The 22,836-nt window shown below is 38.5% G+C and overlaps 1 long non-coding RNA gene across 3 annotated transcripts; it reads left to right on the top strand.

Moving 5' to 3' along the window:
• Nucleotides 1–1,118: 1,118 nt before the first annotated feature.
• LOC116568608 lies at nucleotides 1,119–22,624 on the top strand. 3 transcript variants are annotated; one of them, XR_004276701.1, is made up of 4 exons: nucleotides 2,318–2,392; nucleotides 3,334–3,420; nucleotides 18,859–18,975; nucleotides 22,502–22,624. It is a non-coding gene; the product is annotated as an uncharacterized LOC116568608 (long non-coding RNA). The 3 variants fall into 3 exon arrangements; XR_004276702.1 differs by lacking the exons at nucleotides 2,318–2,392; nucleotides 22,502–22,624 and adding an exon at nucleotides 1,119–1,208 and having other exon boundaries at nucleotides 18,859–19,790; XR_004276700.1 differs by lacking the exon at nucleotides 22,502–22,624 and having other exon boundaries at nucleotides 18,859–19,790.
• The last annotated feature ends 212 nt before the right edge of the window (nucleotides 22,625–22,836 follow it).

Genomic DNA, 22,836 nt, shown 5'->3' with positions numbered 1-22,836 from the left:
TCTTACCTGTGTATCATCACAGGGGTGCAGGCCACGTGCTGAGGACCTGGTAGATCCTGAATGAATGGAAGGCACTTATGGAGTTTAGACAAACCCAGAACACAGGCTTCCAAAGTTTACAGACCCATGGATGTTACTTCTGTTATAGGTGTAACAGAGCCATCTGTAATGGAGATTCTCTTTCTCTCTCTTTACAAACACTTGTATAATCAACTTTTGATGAATTCTTAGTATTTTGTGATCAGATGCATTGGCCGAAAACCTAGCCACCTCTTACCATCCTACTTGCCACCCAGTAACACTTAATAATCACTATCTTCGGGTCCCTTGGCAAGAAGAATATAGTACAGTGATTAAGAGGATGGCCCCTGGAGCCAGGCTGCCTGGGTTCTAACAGACTGAGCACAAGGTGATGGGACGTCCATGGGATAGATGGGATGGACAAACAGTGATTTCATTCCTTCCGTACACCAGGTACTATTCTCTGTGCTTTATGCTTGTTTTTCTTTCAAGCAAAACTTACAGTCCTATGAGATACCTATTATTATTCCCATTTAATAGATGAATAAACTAAAGCTTGAAGGGTTAAGAAATTGGCCAAAGATCACGTCTATGTAGCAGAGCTAAGATTTGAACTTGCATTGGTTGTACGCCCTCCTTCCGCTAACTTTTACAAACATCTTTAGAAGAAGTGAAATAAATTATCACGCCCTGGGTGATACGGGACTGCGTACTACAGGTCTATGAGATCCCAGGGTGGAAACGACCAATTTAAGAGCGCTGTTTTGTTCACCATTGTATTTCTCATAGCGTACAGCATCGGTGTGCAATATTTGTGGAACAAGTAAGTTTATGAATGAGGCACCAGAAGTGTGAATTCTGTGCTCCTGGGATGAATTGTTTAGTTTGGCCGAGGATCTCAGGGCAATCTGGCTTACATCTTAAGCCATCGTATGGGTTTCCTGCTCTAGCTGTCGTAGCAGGTGAAGGAGAAGGTTATTTAATATAACGTTTGTCTCAAATTACTTGTAGGCCAGTCCAAAAGCAGACCACAGATGGAATCAATGGGATCATATGCTGTTTTAAACTGTTCTTCCCCCGCCCCCCACAGGTGCCGTCAGAGAGCCTGTGTGTGCGGAAACCCTGCACGCCCCCCTGCACACACCTCTTCTGATGAAAGATGACGTCAGCTCCGTAGACGGCTCCAGGTGAGGATGTGGACTAGGTTCTGAGTCTATCCCAGTTCCCTTCAGCCTCGCGAAGTTCTTCTCGTTTCACAAATGCTGAGCCCTTGTGCTGCAGCCTGTGAGAAATAGAGGTTTTGCTTAGATAAACTACAGAGCTGACAAACACGACAAAACAAAACGGGATAATGGACGCGGAACCAGGGATGGCCGCCGTAAGGATGGGCTATGTGGGAGTAAGCAGGGAGGTGAGAGAAGAGGGGGCGCTCGTGGAGGGTGGGTCTTTGCATGGAAGTTCACGCCCCGGCAAAGGGGGAGAGCTGCCACTGTATCCCTCTGTGCCAGAGCTTCTCGCCCCCCCAGTACAAGTTATCCATTTCACAGCAGAAGGATGGATCTGCTACCCCCCTGGCAGTCTGGGGGAGAAAACCCCATCAACAGAATCCACTCATTCTCCTGCCCTATAAGGTTGATCCTCTGGCTGGTGTTGGTAAGAGCGCCTGTTTTCTTTATAACATCCTAGAACAAGTAGATTTTCCTCTTCCAGACTTTGCGCCTTTTCTTCTCAGTTGGTTTCAACAAAAATTGATTGAGGGCCTCTTTGTGCCAAGATCTGTTTTAGGGGTAAATGATTGCCTCGGTGGTGCTGGCGGGGCGGGGGGGGGTGTGTGTCTGTGGTGTGGTTCTTATGTTCTGTGCTTGCAGCCTCTCCACCAGGTGGGTCACTCCATAACCTCTGTTGCTTTTCCATTGTCATTTGGCAGGTGTCAGCTTGCTTCTTCTCTCTCATTATGTATAGGGCAGAATTCAGTGCTTTGGGGATATGGGTGATTTATAGTGAAGCGGCTCCCGGATGGGCCTATTATCTTGGTGAATCATGCATACTTTCCCCCCCAAAAGTTAGTTTACTCTGGAGCTAGATTTTTTAAAGCAAAACAATCCAGAAGGGGCTCAAGAGAGAGTTGTTGGATGAGTCCCCAAACCTGGGAGCAAATGCATTTGGGCTCTAGGGCTTTTGAATGTGGAGCTAGACTGCTCTTGGCTGAAAGCCTCACTCTCTGGCCTCAGCGGGGAAGCAGTACAGCTGGAAAGAGAATTTTCATCATCTCATTCTCCATCTAGTGTTTTTTTCTGCCGACTCATTGGCCTAGGAGGGCTTAGTCCTTTTTGGACATTTATTGTGTTTTGCTGCAGGAATAAAACACAAGGTAGGTTTTGCAGGTAGTTAGAGAAGGGGCTGTGACAGCCAAGTGGGGTTGGAGGTGGGGAGACCTCATAGCAGAGAGAACGGTGAAGTGGCAGGGAGAGTGGGTTTGAGGGGCGCTTTGTTTCTTTCCATTTTGTTCTGGGCTGGCCTTAGTCAGGATGTCTGGTCCTGAGTGCTGGTGGATTCTGTGTACGGGCTATGGCCAGGGGGAGGGGGCACCTTGTATAGGTTCCTGATAGTCTGTGGGAAATAGGTGTGTGTGTGTTTGTGAGAGAGAGAGAGAGAGAAAGAAAGATAGAGAGAGAGGGGGGAGAGAGAAAAGGAAAGGGGATCATAGTGCGGGGGTGGGGTGATACTTATTCTGATTGTCTATTCAGATCATTTTTAAATGATTCAAATATTGTGGCATTTTCCTTAAAAATAAAAGGAGGTCCTAAAAATAATAATGTAATAATAATAAATAAATCAGACCTAGAACTTGATGTGCATTGTTTTTAAAAAATCCTTCTAAGTATGTTTCTTTGATTTTAGAAGCTGGCTTTGGTCTCTGAATTCTGGAAGACATAATGGACTATTAAAGATGGTCTGGAATGGCACTTTCACGGGTGTGGGGGTTTTTTTTTTTTGGAGTATAGGTGACACACAATGTTATACTAGTTTCAGGTGTGCAACATAGTGATTGGACAACTCTATACACTGTTATGCTCAACACAAGCGTAGTTACCATCTGTCACCACACAACACTCTTACAACATCATTGACTGTATTCCCTGTGTTGTACCTCTTATCCTCATGACTTAACTCATTCCATGACTGGAAGCTTGTGCCTCCCACTCCCTTTCACCCATCTTGCCCATCCTTCCATCTCCCACCCCTCTGGCAACCACCATTTTGTTTTCTGTATTTATTGGTGTGATTTTTTTTTTTTAATTCATTTCACAGATCAAGCATTCTGGCAAGAGAAACCTGAAATGTACAATCAAATGAATTATTCCAGTCCATGTGGAGCAGAGAGCAAGGCAGGATGGGGTGAGTACAGAGAGCGAAGTGTTTGAAAGCTGAGTTTACAGTCAGCACAACTACCAACCCACTGTGAGGATTTTAGCAAAATAGGGTTCTTTCTATTCCAGAATTTCATGACGCAGGTTAAAATTTTACATGAATTCTGTACAATCAAAATTTCCATCTGCATGAATCATTGAGAGAAGAGGGTTTCTGATGGAATTATTCAGACAGACATTGTTCATTTTTCAAGTCAATGATGGAAAATGATGATTGGAACTCCAGGATCAGATGGCTGAGGTTCAGAAATGTGACTTATTCATCATGAGGACATTTTGAAACTGAACTTAATATTGTCCAGGTTTAGGTCTTCTGGTTTGGTCACTTTTTAGTTAAAATGTTAGGTAAGCAATGTTTATCTTACTAATGGCAGAGCTAATGTCTGAATAGGGACTTCACTAAAAAATTAATGCATACGGTTTCCTGTTTCTAATATAAAAGAGTCATCTGTTAGGATAAACTATGCTTTGAAGACCAGCACATGGGAGAAATATTGTGAGCCTAGGATTCTATTGTGGAATACGGTATTTGTTATGGTGGAAGATGATTATCAAAATTCCAGCATTCTGACTAAGTAGTACTGATGGGTAAAAGGAGAGGGATATCTTGGTTGAAATACATGACTGCTCTTGAAAATAGGAGTGTAGTTGGATTCCAGTGAGGGCACCTGGGTGGCTCAGTCGGTTAAGCTTCTGCCTTTGGCTCAGGTCATGGCCTCAGGGTCCCAGGTTTGAACCCCATGTTGGGAACCTGCTTCTCCCTCGCCCTCTGCTGCTCCCCCCACTCCTGTGCTCTCTCTCAAATAAATCTTTTTTTAAGGGATTCTGATGAATTATTTTGCTGTTATTACACAAAATAATGTATTAAAAATGGAAAAATTAATCTCTCTTCTTGAGAAGAAAATACCATTTGAGAAAACCTTGCTTATAAAGGGTTCCTGGAAATTCCCAGAAGATCATCTTTTCTGCACATTTGTTCATTTTCTCACTACCCCACAGATCTTTTTCTCATCTTTTAGTTTGGTATTCTAGATCTGACAGGGTTCTCTGTCCCTCAGATATGTAGAGGAAGTCTTTTCTTGTATGATTGCTTCATATTTTAGAAAAATATGTATTTAAGACTTCTGTTATACACCCGCTCTTATCACAATGGGCATGTAAGCTGTTTCCCACCTGTTCTGGAGAGCAGACTGGCAATAAATATTCAGAAGCTTAATCTGTTGCGCATCCTTTATCTCCGTAATTTCACATCTGGAATCTTGTTCTAATGCAATAATCAGAGATTAAAGACTAAACTGGTGTACAGAGACGTTCATGTAAGGACATACAGAAGAAAACTGGAACTGAACACCATCCGGTGGTGGGACAACTATTATGTTACAATATACCCACACAGTGAAATTTTATGTAGTTGTGAAAGTCATGTTTTTATAGCCCATTTAGTGCTCTCATGTTAATGAAAAACAGAAGTATGTAAAGTAATATGGGAGATATTTCCCCAGTTTGCTTTTAACCAAAATACTTTGAGGTATGATTTATATACAGCCTGATTTTCCCTGGTATATACTTTGATTAGTTTTGACAAATGTGTAAAGTCATTTAATAAACATCACAATCAAGATACAGAATCTACCACGCCCCCAAATTTTCTCTTGTCCTTTGTAGTCAGTACTCTTCCTCTGCTGTCAGTCCTTGGCAAATTACAGTTTTGAGTTTTCCAGAATGTCAGATACATAGAATCGTGCAGTGTGTTGCCCTTGCATCTGGCTGCCTTCATCTCTGAGATTCATCCATGTTGTGTTCATCAGTATTTCACTCTTTTTTTTTTTTTTTTTTTTTAAGAGAGAGAGAGGGAGTAGGGAGGGGCAGAGGGAGTAGGAGAGAAGCCTAAGCAGGCTCTGCGCATGCACAGCATGGAGCCACCTGTGGGGCTTGGTCTCACAGCGCTGAGATCACGACCTGAGCTGAAGTCAAGAGTCAGTTGCTTAACCGACTGAGCCACCCAGGCGTCCCTTCACTCCTTCCATTGTAGAACACCATTACATTGTATAGACGTTTATTCATTCACTGGTCCACGGGCATTTGGACTGTTTCCAGTTTCTGGGGATGGTGAACCATTGAGTAGAGGTCCTAATATTTTTATTACTCTTGGGAAGAGAAATGAGAACAATGGGAAGGTTACTGGGTTACACGGCAAGGGGATGTTTAAGAAATTGCTAATCACTTTTAAAGAGTGTCTGTACCATTTTGCATTCTTACCAGCAATGAGAGTTCCAGTTCCTTTGCATCCTCTATCTCATGGACTTGTCTGTTTTGAAATTTTAGCCATTCTAGTAAGGGTGTAATGATATCTCATTTTCCTAGTAATTAATGCCAGGTATTTTCCCATGTACTTATGAGCCATCCATATATTTTCTCTAGTGAAATGTCTATTTAAATCTTTTAAAATTGTAGTTGGCTTTTTTATTCAGTTTTAAGAGTTCTTTATATATGCTATATACAATTCTTTTGTCAGATATATGATTTGCAAATAGTTTTCTCAGTTTATAGCTTGTCTTTTCAGTTTCATGATAGTGTCTTTTTAATGAGCACAAGTTTTTAGTTTATCAACTTAGCTATTTTAAATTTTATGGTTCATGCTATTTTTAATAAACCTCTTAGTTTGAATACTTTTAGATTTATAAAAGAAACTGTGAAAATAATACAGAGTTCTCATACACCCCAACCCACTTTCCCTGTATTAATATAAATATGGTTCATTTGTCACAAACAATGAATGTGGTTTATGTTTTTTTGTGTCTTATCTAGGAAGCCTTTGCTTCTCCCAAAGTCACGTTGATTTACTGTAGAAATTTTCTGTAAAATGTTTTTATGTAGAAATTATATAGTTTTAGCCTTTAGATTTTGGTCTATGATACATTTTCAATGAATTTTTGTGTATGATCTGAGGTAATGTTGAGATTGATTTTTTTTTCTATATGGGCATTCAGTTTTTCCAGCACTATTTGCTGAATAGACCTTTTATTGATATACATATATATGTATATATATAATATACATTATATATTTTTTATTATATATAATAAACCATTTGAATATATACCTTTGTTATATATTTACATATAACTTACATATAAATATATATTTACATATAATTTATATAAATATGGAACAGCCTGTGTTGTTGTTCCGCTTTATCCATGTGGTTTAGTCCAGAAGATGAGAATCCTATACTTTCTACTTACTCATCTACCCATACAATAAACCCCCATTACTTAACACCACTTGAGTGGATCTCTGTTTCTTACAACCTAAAGGAAACTTACTAGCAAACCTAACATAGTCAAAAGAAAATTACTTTTTTCCCATTTGTAGCTCCAGTGCATTTTTTGGCTTCCATTGGGAAGTTCTGTTTCTTCTATTTTCTGGCTTTTATGGGGTGATGATAAATGACTAAAGAAAATTGTGGGCTTGCCCCAAAATTTCTCCTCCAGGGTGAGGCCTCCATGTGTGAAACTAGAACTGTGTCTTTTTTTTATAACATTATATTTCTGAGAGTTGTAAATACATTGCTAAGATCAAGGGATAACATACTAACATGTTAACCAATTACTTATTTTTAAATTTATTTTACATATTATCCCTGCTCAAAGACCAGAGTTCTGAGAACAAGTAAATTCTGAGAGGGTCGCAAGTAGAAATTTTTGAACAGAGGCCAAGACTTGTCCTTGTGAAACCGGTTATCAAAGATGGTAGAAGGGTTACCAAAGCATGGTTTTGGATCCTTGATTGTGAAGGTCGTGGACTAAGGAGTCAGAGTGCCTGTGTTTAAAGTCCATCTCCCTAATTTTCTTCGCTGTGTGACCTTGATGGATTACAAAGCCTCCTATGGCCTCAATTCTTTCTTCCGCCCACAGGAGCGTGTGGGAGGCTCCTATCAGGTCGTGCACCTGGTGCGGAGGACGTGGTCAGTACCTGCCAGTGGGTTCTTTTTGCTGCTCATATTCCCAGCTGTCAGGCCCAGGGGGCCTGGAGGCCTGTGTGTGTCCCTGAACTGCCTGCATTTTCAGGCTAGTTGTTCACTTTGCCATGAAGGCTTCCGGTTTCACTGAGCCCTTGAGCCACCCCATCTGTTCAGTCCTCTCTGTTTCCCTGTGTGGGTTCCCTCCTCCTTTTTAAGACCCTTAATTGGTTAGGGTGATAGAATGATCACCACCTGAGCATCCGTTATTAGCAGCAAGTGAGTTTCCTCTGAGTAGCTATGCTATACTAATTATTCCCACAAAAGGTAGTTTTCTGCAGCTCTGATTACCTGCTAAATTATACTAATGCATATTTAAGAACTTTGTTGTTGTTTTGAAATTGTTTGCCTCAGGTTCATCTAGTCAAACCTGAAACACCTGCAATAACATGGAGATGAAATTCTTTTGTTTCATTTTTTAAATCTGGTGGTTTTTTGTTTTGTGTTGTTTTGTGTTGTTGGCTTGTTTGTTGAGCATCCCTTTGGGAAGTTCTATTTCTTCTTCTGGCTCATGTTTCCTCAATAGACAATTCATTGTTTAATAGTTGCTATCTCTGGGCGGTGTTGCTCTTTGCCAGGCATTAGTTTTGCCAGGCCTGGGGTGTTAATTCTTTCACTGACTTTTGCTCCACGTCCACATGACAAAAGGCAACAGGGCAAAGAATCTACTGAGTTGGAACAGCTAGAAATTCAGTTCTAGCACCTGCTAGAGGAAGTGGAGCTTGTGGTTAGAGTGGGAGACATGGAAATGAACCAGTGAAGTGAGCAAGATGGGCTGGGTATAAGAAAAAAAAACTCTTTCCAGCACTACAATCATGGTTTCTTTGTTTTTGTTGAGCTATGGGATGAGTGTGTGACCTATTACAAGCCCATATTACTTCAGATGCTGATTTTAATTTCACATTGGGTCTCCATTTCAGGGATACCACAGGAAGTGGTGTACATGTGCAGTCTAAAGGGGGCACAGCTATTTAGATCTGTGACTTTTTTTCTTTTTTACTTTTTGTACAATTGTTAATTTTGCAATTAATTTGAAAAACAGATTTGAAGATTGTAATTGGGAGGAAATCTGGTTAAGGAGTCTTTGGAGTTGGCCCCGGAGAGCTGAAAATGACAGAGATTAGTGTGGGGGGGCAGGAAGTGGAGAGATGAGGACTGCTTTGGGATTTTTTAAAAAATGCTTTTTGTCATTTAATTAATATCCTATAAAAATAACTTTGTTTTTGATGTATAGTGCCTTGAGATTTAACGAATGAATAGTCATGTAGACACTGCCCCAGTCATACTATAGAACAGTTCCGTCATCTCCCAGAATCCCCTCATGTTGTGGTCAACCCCTCCCACACTCCTAAGCCATGACAACACCCACCTCCATCTACAGTGTCCTACAAATGGAACCTTACTGTAGTTAACTTTCTGAGACTGGTTTCTTTCATTCAACAGAATGCCTTTTACAATACATCAATTTCTTAGTATTTCAATGTATGGATATAGTAGGGTTCCTGTAATTATCTCCTGAAGGACATTTGTGTTACTCCATTTTGGCAGTTATGAGTAGAACTGCTGCAAACATTTGTGTGCATGTTTTTGTATAAGTTTTCACATCTTTACAGTAAATAGCTAGTTGTGGAATTAATGGGTCATATGACGGGTATGTTTAACTTCATAAGAAGCTAACAAACTATTTTCCAATATGGGTGTAGCATTTTGTATTCCCATCGGCACTGCGTGAGAGTTGCCCCTGGTCTGCATCCTTGTAAGTATTTGGTATTTTCCTAAGAACAAATGATTTCGGTGATTTCTCACTGTAGTTTTAATTAGCATTTCTCTAAGGCCTAATGATGTTGAGCATCTTTTCATGTACTTAAACATATGATATTCTGGATATGGGACCTTTGCTGGATATATGATTTGCAAATATTTTCTCCCAGTCTGTAGCTTGTCTTTTTGTTCTTTTAATAGTGTCTCTTATATAGAAAAAGTTTCAATATTGATGAAGTCTGATTTATTGATTTTTTCTTCTAGATAAATCCAGTTTATAAAGCTTATAACTTCAGACATAAATTTATGCTCTTTACTGGCATGCATTTGCTATTATATTTGAACATCAGAATATTTTCAGGTTGTTCCTTATAGCAGCACAAGTTGTGTATTGCACAATTCCAGGGACATGATTTATAAGGACTACAGTGTGAATGTAACGCCAAACGCTGTAAGTGTACAACTTGTACAACCATACATAATCTCTTTGGGTGTCTTCTCTACTCCATAGACTGCTTTCATTGCTGTGGTTCTGTTTTACTTCTCTTGCCACTTATTCCTTATCATGTGGGGTCTTTATGGAAGCTATATTTAAGAAGCTTCTGTATATGAACCATCTAAAGCTAACTTGTTCCTCCTGACTCTCAACCAGCTGATAGCCCATCCTTGGGGATCCAACATCATGTTTTCAGGCTTGTTTCCTTAACTTTCTTTTGCTATTAATTTGTATTTATGGAAATTGGAAATTCCCTGTATTCAGCTAGTTTTACTGTCTAGACAGTCATGGTTTTGAAACTCACATTTAAACAAATGTCTACAAAACTTAAGATTTGTGGCACCATCCGTTATGCAATTCTGGATTTGCAGGGGAAAAAAAAAGGCATCAGAACATAAAAAGCAGGGAAAAAAAAGCAACAGAATATAAAGACAGAAATGCCATTTGCAGGGAATATTTTGGCTATGAGTAATTCATTATTAACTCTGAGTAGCTTTGAGTAAAGTGTAAGGTGGCATGTGACTTCCCTCTGACAATATGAATGTACCATTCAGTGTTATGAGATTTATTCTCTTCTGAATACTTGCTCTCAGTTAAAGATGGGATCATAAACTATTAATTGATCAACAGTGTTGCAGCAGAACCAGGAAAATTCAACAGAACAGAAGTGCTCTAGGTGTGTACAGTATCATCATCTTCATCATTCATCATTAATACAGGCTCTAAAATGCTGCACTGAGATGAAGGCCTAGGGAAGGATGAGCAAGTACCCTGTTTTAGAGTTGTTTTTATTCAAAATCAGGTGGATTATGGTTTTTTTTTTTTGTGGAGAAGGCATATAATATTTTATCTTAGAAATAGGTATAAGTTGGGGGCACCTGGGTGGCTCAGTGGGTTAAAGCCTCTGCCTTCAGCTCAGGTCATGATCCCAGGGTCCTGGGATCAAGCCCCGCATCGGGCTCTCTGCTCAGCAGGGAGCCTGCTTCCTCCTCTCTCTCTGCCTCTCTCTCTGCCTACTTGTGATCTCTCTCTGTTAAATAAATAAAATCTTTAAAAAAAAAAGAAATAAGTATAAATTAAATAGATAAATTGGTAAAGAGGGCTTAAGGTCTGGGAGGAGTGTGTATAATATAACAGGAAGTAAAAAGATTATTTAAGAAGGGATCACTAGGGTGCCTGGCAGCTCAGTTAGTTAAGTGTCTGCCTTCGGGTCAGGTCATGGTCCCAGAGTCCTGGGATCAAGCCCCGCATAGGGCTTCTTGCTCAGTGGGAAGTCTGCTTCTCTCTCTCCCTCTGACCCTCCCTTTGTTCTTTCTCTCTCTCTCATATATAAATAAAAATTAATGATAGCAATAATAATAAAGAAGAGATCACTGCTTGGAGAATCCAAAGAAATGATTTGAGGATGAGGGTAGGGACTTATTTACTGAGGGGCTATTGATCCGACTCTAAGAAATGGCAATGTACAAAAAGGTGGAGCCAACAGGTGTTTTTTTGTTTGGTAAGTAAGCCCAGGAAGGTATTACAGGAAAGGTGATCTTTCCTGGTATCTACCTAGCTGACCTTTTCATAATAAGGTACAGTATGATGTCAGAAAGCATCCCATTTTTCACCATTAAAGGTGGTAAAAATTTTATGATGCTAGTCTTGGGTGTGTGTGTGTGTTAAATAGATGTGTCCTTTAACAAGTTGATGAAGTCTCTCTGTATTTCTAGTTTAGTTGAGAGGATCTTTTTACTTTTTATCAATGGGTGTTAGGTTTTGCCAAATGCTTTCTTTGCATCTGTTATTAAGATCATATGATTTTTCTTCTTTAGCCTGTTGTGATGGATTACACTAATTGATTTTTGGGTATTGAAGCAGTCTTGCATACTTGTACTAAATCCCTCTTAGTTATAGGTGTATAATTCTTCTTATACATTGTTGGATTTGATTTGCTAATATTTTATTGGGGATTTTGCATCTCTGTAAAGGAAGGGTACTGGTCTCCAATTTCCCTTTCTTATAATGTTTTTATCTTGTTTTGTGAATGCTGGTCTCCTAGAGTGAGTTAGGAAGTATTCCCTCCGCTTTTGTTTTCAGGAAGAGATTGTAGAGGATTAGCATCATTTTTCCTATAAATGTTTGGTAAAATTCATTAGTGAAACCATCTGGACCTGATATTTTCTTTTTGGAAGGTTATTAATTCTTGATTATTTAATAGGTATAGTCTATCTAATTAAACAATTTTTCCTTTTGTGAGTTTTAGAAGTTTGTATCTTTTAAGGAACTGATTGTTGCATCTAACTTATGAAATTTGGGGGCATAGGACCATTCATAACATTTTTTATGTTTCCTTTTGATGTTCATGGAATTAGTAGTGGTTACCCTTCTTTCATTTCTGAAATTAGCAATTTGTGTGGGTTTTTTTGTTTGTTTGTTTGTTTTTTTGTGGATAGCCTGGCTAGGGGTTTATAATATAATTGATCTTTTCAAAGAACCGCTTTTGATTTCTCTCTTGATTTTCTTTCTTTCTTTTTTAAAGATTTTATTTATTTATTTATTTGAGAGAGAGAGAGCACACAAGTGGGTGCAGAGAAGGGCAGATGAGGGAGAAGCAGACTTTCTGCTGAACAGGGACCCCAACTTGGGGCCTCTATTGATTTTCTTTACTAATTTCCTGTCTTTTATTTTACTGATACCTGTTCTAATTTTTATTATTTCTGTTCTTCTGCTTGCTTCAGCCTTCATTTGTACCTCCTCCTGTATTTCCTAAGGTGGAAGTTTAGGCTACTCACTTAAGATCTTTCTTCTTTTCTAATACATGCATTCAATGCTGTAAGTTTCACTCTAAGCTTTCACTGCCTCCCACACATTTTAATAGGTGGCATTTTCATTTTCATTTAGTCCAAACTACTTTTTTTTTCAAAGATTTTATTTCAATTCAAGGTAGTTAACATAGAGTGCATTATTAGTTTCAGGAGTAGAATTTAGTGAATCATCATTTACCCAGTGCTTATCACAACAAGTGCACACCTAAATACCCATCAACCAGCTAGCCCATCCCTTACCCATCTCCCTCCATCAACCTTCAGTTTGTTCTCTGTAGTCAAGAGTCTCTTCTCATTTGTCTTCCTCTCTGTTTTTTAGCTTATTTTATTTTTCCTTCCCTTTCCCCATGTTCATCTGTTTTATTTCTTATATTCTACATGAGTGAAATCGTCTGATATTTGTCTTCCTCTGACTGACTTATTTCCCTTAGCACACTACTCTCTAGTTCCAACCATGTCATTGCAAATGACAAGATTTCATTCTTTCTGATGGCTGAGTAATATTCCATTGTATATATGTATATCACATCTTTATCCATTCATCTGTTGATGGACATCTGGGTTCTTTCCATAGTTTGGCTATTGTGAACATTGCTGCTATAAACATTGGTGTGCATGTACCCCTTTGAATCAGTCTTTTTGTATCTTTTGGATAAATATGTAGTAGTGGAATTCTGGGCCACAGGGTAGTACTATTTTTAACTTTTTGAGGAAACTCGATACTGTTTTCCACAGTGTCTGCACCAGTCTGTACTCCCACCAAGAGTGTAAGGGTGTTCCCCTTTCTCCACATCCTCACCAGCACCTGTTATTTTTCGTGTTGTTAATTTTAGCTGTTCTGACAGATGTGAGGTGGTATCTCATTGTGGTGGTGATTTGTATTTTCATGATGCTGAGTGATGTTGAACTTTTTTTTTAATGTGTGGGTTTTTTTTTTTTTATGCCATTTGTATGCCTTTTTTGGAGAAATGTCTGTTCATGTCATTTTCTGCCCATGTCTTAACTGGATTATTTATTTTGGGGGTATTGAGTTTAGTTAAGTTCTTCATAGATTCTGGGTATTAACTCTTTATCCATCATGTCATTTACAAAGATCTTTTCCTATTCCACAGGTTGCCTTTTAGTTTTGTTGATTGTTGCCTTCACAGTGCAGAATCTTTTATCTTGGTGAAGTCCCAATAGTTCATTTTTGCTTTTGTCTTCCTTGCCTCTAGAGACATGCCTAGTAAGAAGTCTGCTATAGCTGAGGTCAAGTCCAAACTACTTTTAAATTCCTTCTTTGACCTATGTGTTATTTGGGACTATGTTGTTTAATTTCCAAGTATTTAGGGATTTTTTCCAGCTATCTTTTGGCTATTGATTTCCAGTTTAATTCCAGTGTGGCCCGAGAGCATATTTTGTATGGTTTCTGTTCTGAATTTGCTAAGGCATGTTTTGTGGCCCAGAATGTGGTCTGTCTTGGTGAGTGTTCTGTGTGAGCTTGAGAAACATGTTTATTCAACTATTGTTGGATGAAATGATCTATACATATCGGTTGGATCTGATTAATTGAGGCTGTTGTTTAGTTCACCTGTATCCTTAACTATATCTTTCTGAATTTGCTGATCGCTTACAGAAGGTTGTTGAAGTCTCCAACAAAAGAATGGATTTTTCTCTTTCTCTTTGAAGTTCTGTGAGTTTTTCTATCAACTCTTTTGATACTCTGTTGTTGGATATAGATAAGTTAGGGATTGTTATGTCTTCTTGGAGAACTGACCCCTTTATCATTATATAATGACCCTCTTTACTCTCTGAATTTCTTTGTTCTGAAGTCTGCTTTGTCTGAAATTAATACAATTACTCCAGCTTTCTTTTGATTCATGTTGGCATGGTCTATCTTTCTTTATCCTTTTACCTTTAATCTATCTGTATCTTTATATTTAAAGTGAGTTTCTTAGAGACTATATATACTTGGATCTTATTTTTCTATTTCCTCTGATAATCTCTGATTTTTAATTGTTATATTTAGAACATTTACATTGGATGTGATATTGATAGGGTCAGATTGACATATATCATGTTTGTAACTTTTTTCTATTTACTGCATTTATATTTTGCTTCTTTTTAATCTTCCCATTTTTCTGCCTTCTCCGATTTTAATTGAGCAGTTTATATTATTCCATTTTCTTCTTTCTCTTAGCATCTTGATTATACTTCTGTTTTGAAAAGGTGTAATAGTTCCCCTCTTGTTTGCATTACACATTTACACATTAATCAAAGTCCACTTTCAACACTATACCACTTCACAGGTAGTGCAGGTACGTTATAACAGAGCGTTCCTAATTCCTCCTTCCCATCCCTTCTAAGATGCTATAATCACCCAATATATTGCTGCTGTTATTACTTTAAAGGAAAGGTTATCCATTAGATTGATCAGGAATAAGAAAAATGAAAGACTTTATTTTATCTTCCTTTATTATTGGATGAAATGGTCTATAATAGTCTTCTTTCTTTTAATGTAGATTGGAATTTCTGATCTATAGCATATTCCTTTTCTCTTAAGAACTTCTTGAACATTTCTTGCAAGGTCTACTGGTGATAAAGTCCCTCCATTTTTGTTTGAGAGACTGTTTTTCCTTCAATCTTGAAAGATAATATTGCTGGATATAAAATTCTCAGTTGTCCTTTCGAAACTTTAAAGTATTTTATTACACCGTCTTCTTGTTTGTATGGTTTCTGAAGAAATATCTTGTGTAATTCTTATCTTTTTTTCCTCTATAGATAAAATGTTGTCTTTCTTTTTTACAATTTTCATTTCTGGTTATGTTAACCATCTGTGTTTGGATGTTGTCTGCTTTTTCTTTTTCCATTAGAATCCTTGACAAATTAATCATAGTTAAACCCCCTACCTTTAAATTCCAAAATCAGTGCCATCTTTTCGTTTCTGATGCTTGTTTTGTCTTTTTAGTCTGGCTGTATTTAATGTTTTCTGTAGCTATAGGTTCCAGAGGCTTTGTTTACCTTTTGTTTACCTTTGTTTACCTTTGTTTACCTACTCACAGCCCATGCCCCACCCCAGCTTATTGTCTCTCAGTTTCCCTAAGACTTTATTCATAAACAGAGTTTGTGTCTTGTGTTTTTTTTTTTTTTCCCCAGTTGTAATCTACTTTTATTATATTAGAGCCCAGTTGATGTGGTGGTAAGACAGAGAGCAGGAAAACTATAATTTTATATTAAATCTCAATTTTTTTAGTGGTCTGAGTCTCTAGGTTATGACCTCCTGAACCATTTCTTAGCCTTTTTTTCTCCTCTTATAGGAGATAGGAAGGCTGGAAAGGACTGGAGTTGTCTTAATTGCCCTTTGATCAGGCCAGCTAAGCCTCTGATAGTTTCCCTTTAGGGTTGGCCTTTATTATGGAGAAAATCTGGGTGTAGTTCAAAATGTTTACTCCCCCCCCCCCAGCAAGAATAGATAAAAGAACTTTTTTTTTTCTTTAATTTTTATCTTGAGAGCATGAAGGGCTTCTAGAGATAAAACCCACTAAAGTGTGGAGGTTTCCTAAGATTGAGCCCCCACGGTTTTCAAGTATGAAATTAGTCTATATAGCCTCCAGGAATGTATCAATTATGGTTTAAATGTTCCTACCAGTTACTAGCTCTAATGGCTTCTCCTCCAAGTAACCTAATCTCAACCTTGTTTCTCTGTATTCTCCTGTCTCTCTAGTGTTAGGGTGGCACTTTGCCATGTGACTTCAATTTTCTGATGGATCTAAGAAGTCATTGCTTTTGAGTTTGTTCAATTTTTATCTCGTGAGAATGGGAGTGATGACTCAAATTCTTTGCATGTTGGGACTGGGAACCTTCATGGGATATATATTTTGGAACATGAAATAGGTAAAAAAAAAACCTTCTTTGTGTGGATCCCAGGTAGTGTGATGATGATGACTACTCTCTTAAGGGCATCTTATGATATTTAGCTGGGTGAACTTTGGAAATGACCAAAGAACCTACAGAGGAGTCAACAAATTATAACCCACCAGCCACATCTGGCGTGTTCTGTTTTTATATGGTCCATAGGCTGAGAGTGACTTTTACATTTATAAATGATTGGGAAATTAAAAAAAAAAGAATATTTAATGAAAGTAACATAAAATTCAAATTTCAGTGTCCACAATAATGTTTTATTGGAACATAGCCGTACTCATTTGTTTACATATTGTCCCTATGCTCTCGAGCTATAGTGGAAGAATTGAGTAGTTGCCCTGTGAGACTGTGTATGGCACTCTCATCACTTTGGACTAATGCTTGGCACCCTGCAAATTGCTGTGGTACAGTTATAACTCCATAGCATTTTAAATGTCATATGATGACATTCTTCCCCTTTGCCCTTTCTTCTCCCTACCTTCCTTCTTCTTTTGTTTCTTCCTTTCTTCCTTCTTTTCCTTCCTTTCCTTCTTTATTTCTTTCTCTTACCCTCATTTATTCATTTACATTTACAATAAATATCCATTAAGTCAAAACAAGAAAGGAAAAGTAGACTTTGAATCATGCTTTTAAGACACAATAATGTATGTATGATTTTGCTACAGAATTAGGTGGCAAAGCATTCTGCATATTGTCCGATGCCATAGCTGTGCTAAAAGAGTAATTTTAACCAGATTAATCATCATAATATCCCTAGCTTGCAGGAAAGCAATGGTTAGAAAAATTAGAAAAACTTAAATAGGTTCTCATCACAGTAGAATTTCTTCACAAAAATAAAACAATGAGGGGTGCTTGAGTGGCTCAGTCAATTAGGTGTCTGCCTTTTGCTCAGCTCATGATCCTGGGGCCCTGGAATTGAGCCCCACATTGGGTTCCCTGCTCAACAGGGAGCCTACTTCTCCCTCCCTCTCTGCCTGCTGCTCTCCCTGTTTGTGCTCTCTCTCTCTGTCAGATAAATAAATACAATCTTAAAAGAAATAAATAAAACAATGAAAATGAGCCTGCTACCAGGGAACATTTCTGAGTGGCCCACTTGTTAGCCAAGCAAAGAAAGCTGTTTTTCAATGGTGAGTTAACTAAATTATGATTGATTGTGGCAGCCAAAAAATGTGTCCAGAGAAAATAAACTTGTTGAGACTTAGCCTTTCAGTGAAACGTAATGAGTATAATGTGTTCAAAGCCTGTGGTTATTTATTGTGTTCTTCATTAGCAGGTACTTTGCAGAAAGTACTTGAATCTATCATGTATAGCTCCATCCAGTAGCTCTATTGGTGAACTCATTTGCTCTCATGGATGTAACTGTAGTTGGGTCCAAGAATTTTTGCCAGAGAAAGAAACTGAATACCTTGACTTGTGCCAAACAGCAGTTCAATGGCAATGGTAAGGTTTTATTGTGATTTTTTGAGCTCAGGGCTAGGATTGAAGTCTTTTGAAATGAGAAGCACTGCCTTCAGCCACTACTATTGAACACTGAGTGGCTCTGAAAATTAGTTTTTCCTGCATTCTTAGTGTTTTTTAATGAATTCAAACTGAAGTCACAAAGCCAAACAACACTCATCTGAGAAACTTACACTGCTAAAAGTCATTTTGACAATTAACGTCATTTGAGTCTCGGGCTGCCTTCTACATGTACAGTGGTGTCAAAAGATAAAACAAGTGAGATCTCCATTTCCATGCAAATTTTCAGTGGACAAATTTGTCTTAACTGATTACATCTGCCAAAGTTCAAACTGGCTCCAGCAGCAGTTTTTTGGATCAAAATGCAAGTGTAAAGATTTCCATATTTCAGAATCTATTTAACTGAGCAGTTGAGGAGCTTCTGTCTTACCTTCAATTGGAAGTGATTAATCTGCAAAATAATGATATGCTAAAAGACAAATACCAGCCGAAAAATTTAACAGAACTCTATAAATGCCTTTCAAGCAGTCAGTATGCTCAATTAAAATTGTATGCTTCTGAATTGATATCAGTATTTGGCGGGACTTTTCTGTATGAGACCTTTTCAAAGACGCACTATTCATTTTTGAATTGAAATAGTGGGGTGAAATCTCATTGCAGATCAGTGTTAACAAATGAGCATTAGCAATGATGATTTGCCAATTACATTTGAGCCCCGATTAAATGATATGTTCATACCCCAAAAAGAATTTTTTTCTTCTAACTGTAGACCTATATAAAAAATTGCATTATATGCTTATTACCAAAAAAAGGTACTGAATTATTATTATGTTTTAAATTTGTCAGTAAAAAATGTGTGGAAATTTGTTTCTTTCTCTTTATATAGGTATCTATATAACATTCTTGATTTTTCCTGGTTCACAAAGCCTAAAATATTTACCATCTGTACCTTTACAGAAACTGTTTGCTGACCCCTGACGTAGACACTCTTGACTTCGTATGTGTTGGAAGACAGTCAGAGGTCCTCAAATGAAGAAGGCCCAGGCACAGAGCCAATAATCTACAAAGATCTGGGTACATTATAAATGAAACAAAGAAAGCATTTAGGGGTTGGTCAGCTACCATGTCAGACTATCTCCCAGTAAAACCTGGCACATGAACAAAATAAGGTACCTCTTTTTCAACACATCTGTATTAGTTCCTTAGAGCTGCTATAACAAAATACCACAACTGGAGGCTTAAAACTACAGAAACTTTTACTCCCCTGGTAGTGGAGACCAAAAGTCTGAAATCAAGCCATCCCATTTTGGCTCTTTCTAGCTTCTGGTGGTTGCCAGTAATCCTCAGCATTTTTTGGTGTGTAGCTTCATCACTCCTGTTTCTATGTCTGTTGTGACATAGAATCTTCCCTGTGCTTCAGTATCCCCATCTTCTCTTTTTATAAGGATATCAGTCATGTAGGATTTAGGGTGCACTCCAATCCAGTATGGTTTCATCTTGTCTTAACTGATTACATCTGCCAAGACCCTATTTTCAGAAGAGGTCACATTCTGAGGTTTAAGTGGACATAAATTTGGCAGGGGTGGGGGGTACATTTCAATTCAGTTTGCTTTAGCAGTAAAAGGAGGAAGTGATCAGAGTGGTTCTTGGCTAGAAATCTTCAGGATATGAAGAATAATACTCCTTCTCCCTAAGGCATTCACATTCTAATCTCTGCAATATGTGAATATATTGCTTTATATGTCAAAAAGGACTTTGCTGATGTAATTAAGCTGAGAATTTTAAGATGTGGATATTATGCTTGATGATCGAGAATGCACAGTGTGGTCACAAGGGGCTCTATAAGAGGGAGACAGGAGAGTCAACGGCAGAAGGAGATGGAATGACAGAAGCAGACATGGGAAGGATGAGCTTTGAAGAAGGAAGAAGAGACAATGAGCCAAGGAATGCTGGCAGCCTCTAGAAGCTGGAAGAGAAAAGGAAATGGATTTTCTGTGGAGCTTCCAGAAGGAATGCGCCCTATCCACACCTTAATTTTAGCCTCATCAGAGTCATTTTGGACTTCTGACCCCCCAGAATCATAAGAGACCATTGGTGTATGGTTTTAATTTGCTAAGTTTGTGGTTATTTGTCACAGGAGTGGAGAAAGCAAGGAAGAGAGTTAGCTAGGCTTGTTTCTGTAGCTAGGACGGTGAGTCCTGGTCATGGCTGAAAGAAAGGAAGCAGTAGAGAAATGGAAATAACACTTGGGGGCAACGAAGGGAACAGTGGAGAAACGGAGGGAAGGATGTATGTGAGAAAGATCATGTGGGCATGGGAGACGAATGAGAAGTCAGACAGCACTCTGCTCTGTTCCAGATGATTGTAAAAGACAGATGAATTTTGGTTGAGGCCTGAGGTTGTAAAAAAAGTGATTTATGTTTATGGGGAAAAGGGGGTGTTTTCTTAAATTAATGACAGAAACTAAGATTTACATGCAATTTTTCAGATTCAGAACATTCCTGGGTCATCTTCATAATCTTGCTCCTTCCAGATGGCCTCCTACACAGATGCCCTTGTTTGTAATACAGAACACAGCACTGTTGAAGGGACCTCTCACAGTTTTATATCAAGGGGTCTTAAGGCTTCACTTTGGCTTGGGAGCTAATAAATAATTGTAGATAAGGAAAGGTTCAGAGGTGGGATGTTCCCTGAAAAGGATGACTTGCTCACGAGCATAGAAAATGTCAGGTCAGGAAAAAGAAGTTGAGCGTTACCATTCACTATGGATCTTAGATGAGAGTCACCAGGGCTAAAAATAAACTCTGCTAGCCAGCTCATTTTGTCATGACCCCACACTTCTTAGGAAATAGTAATGCTGAAACTATTTTTCAAACAGATAGCAAATTAAGAGAACATCATGCCAAACAGGGGATAAAAGATCAGATGCTCAGAAAGGGACTTTGAAACTGTTTTAAAATTATAAAAACAATCTTGTATTTGAAAAATAAATTCTGAAAGCTACTAGTTTCTTTGAACCCCTGATTTTATTTATTTATTTTAAAGAGGAATGCTATTTTACAGGGTAAGGGAGGGTGTAGCATTGTGTCCCCAGAGACTGAAAAAAAAAAAAAGAAATAAATAAAAAAGTAATGATATGTCTGTCTTCCTGGAATGGATATAGGAAGTTATATCCACTCAAAGGTGAATAGATAAGATCAGAGTTTTTTAAGCTTGGTCCTGAGTGGTTTTGAAGTCCTTTATTCCATTAGAAAGCTTTAAAAAATATTGATGCCTAGGCCCCACATCCTAATACTCTAATAGAACTGGCTGAGAATCAGGACCAGATGGAGTCTGGAGTTCCTTGAAAATGTAAAAGTTCCTTGATTAACAGAAATTTTATAATTATGATCACATTAATTTTAATAAAGTAATATTTATGGTCACTTAATTTTAATAAAATTGTGTTCTAATTTTATGATTATGGGAAGACGTCTTATCATTATGACAACTTTAATGGCTAAACTCTAACAGATTTCGTTTAGCAGACATTTATCACATACTAAGTGTACAATACTCTTAAGAAACCTCAGTTCTTTTTTTATTATTTTTAAATTTTTATTTTTTAAATTTTTAAAAAAGATTTTATTTATTTATTTGTCAGAGAAAGAGAGACAGAGAGAGAGCACAAGCAGGTGGAGAGGTAGGCAGAGGGAGAAGCAGGCTCCCCAGTGAGCAGAGAGCCCCATGCAGGACTCGATCCCAGGACCCTGAGATCATGACCTGAGCTGAAGGTAGATGCTTATTCCGACTGAACCACCCAGGCATCCCAGTTCTTTTAAAAAAAAGATTTATTTATTTATTTGACTAGGGGTGGTGGGGGGGGGTGTGGAGAGAGAGCGAGCATAAGCAGGATAAGTGGCAGGCAGAGGGAGAGGGAGAAGCAGGCTCCCTGCTGCACAGAGAGCCTGACCTAGGACTGTATCCCAGGTCCCTGGGATCATGACCAGTGCCAAAGGCAGACTCCTAACTGACTGAGCCACCCAGGTACCCCAAGAAACCTCAGTTCTAAGGTTCTGAGGTTCTGAGGTTTCTATACTTTTTCTGTACTTCAAGTGAAGTATATGCTTTAAGTGAAGCATATAGAAAAATTACAAAGTCTCAAGCCTTGTGATGTGCACATCAAATAATGTTTAAATGAGAGAGCATGGAGAGGTGAATTTGTTCAGAGTGGGATGGAGGTGTGATGGGGAGATAAGAGAAGTGTCTGCTCTTAGCTAGGTTTGGAAAGCTAACTACAGTTTGTCAGGTTGGCAAGTCAGAAGGGCATTTTCCAACCCAGGCAAAGCATGTGAAAAATCATAGGCATGAGACAGCATGTTCAGAAAATGATTATTAATATTGCTGGAGGGTAACCTTTGGAAGATATATCAGGAGTTAGGAATTGGCAGAAGGTGGGAAGTTAGGCTAGGGAGTCAGGCTGGTCCCAAGAATGGGGTTGGTGGGGGGATCCTTTCAACCTTTCAAGCCTCAGGGAGCACATGCTGACAACTGCTGGAAGGTTCTCAGAGCCGGGACATGTTCAGACTAAGGTTTTTTTTTTTTTTTTTTTTTTTTGCAGAGTCCCCCTGGCAGCCCTGGGGAAGATGAGGCTTGGAGGAGTGATACTGGAGGCAGGGAGATGAGCAAGGAGGCTGTTGCTAAACCCACCTGGAGGACTTAAACTGGATTTGTGAATAGAAGGGAAGGGATAGATCTAAAACGTATCATGGAGGCAGAATGAACAAGGCCTGGCCAGAGGGTGCTAAATACAAAGGAGACAGGGAGTCAAAGTGAGTTTCAGGTATTTTTGTTTGTTTGTTTTTGTTTGTTTGTGTGTGTGTGTGTGTGTGTGTGTGTTTTCCCCCAGCCAGATGGTTTACGGTACCCATCAGGTCCTAAACATTAAAGGGCAAT

This window comes from Mustela erminea, chromosome 11 (genome assembly GCF_009829155.1).
Source record: "Mustela erminea isolate mMusErm1 chromosome 11, mMusErm1.Pri, whole genome shotgun sequence".
Lineage (NCBI taxonomy): Eukaryota > Metazoa > Chordata > Mammalia > Carnivora > Mustelidae > Mustela > Mustela erminea.
This window is presented reverse-complemented; position numbering and strand designations above follow the sequence as displayed.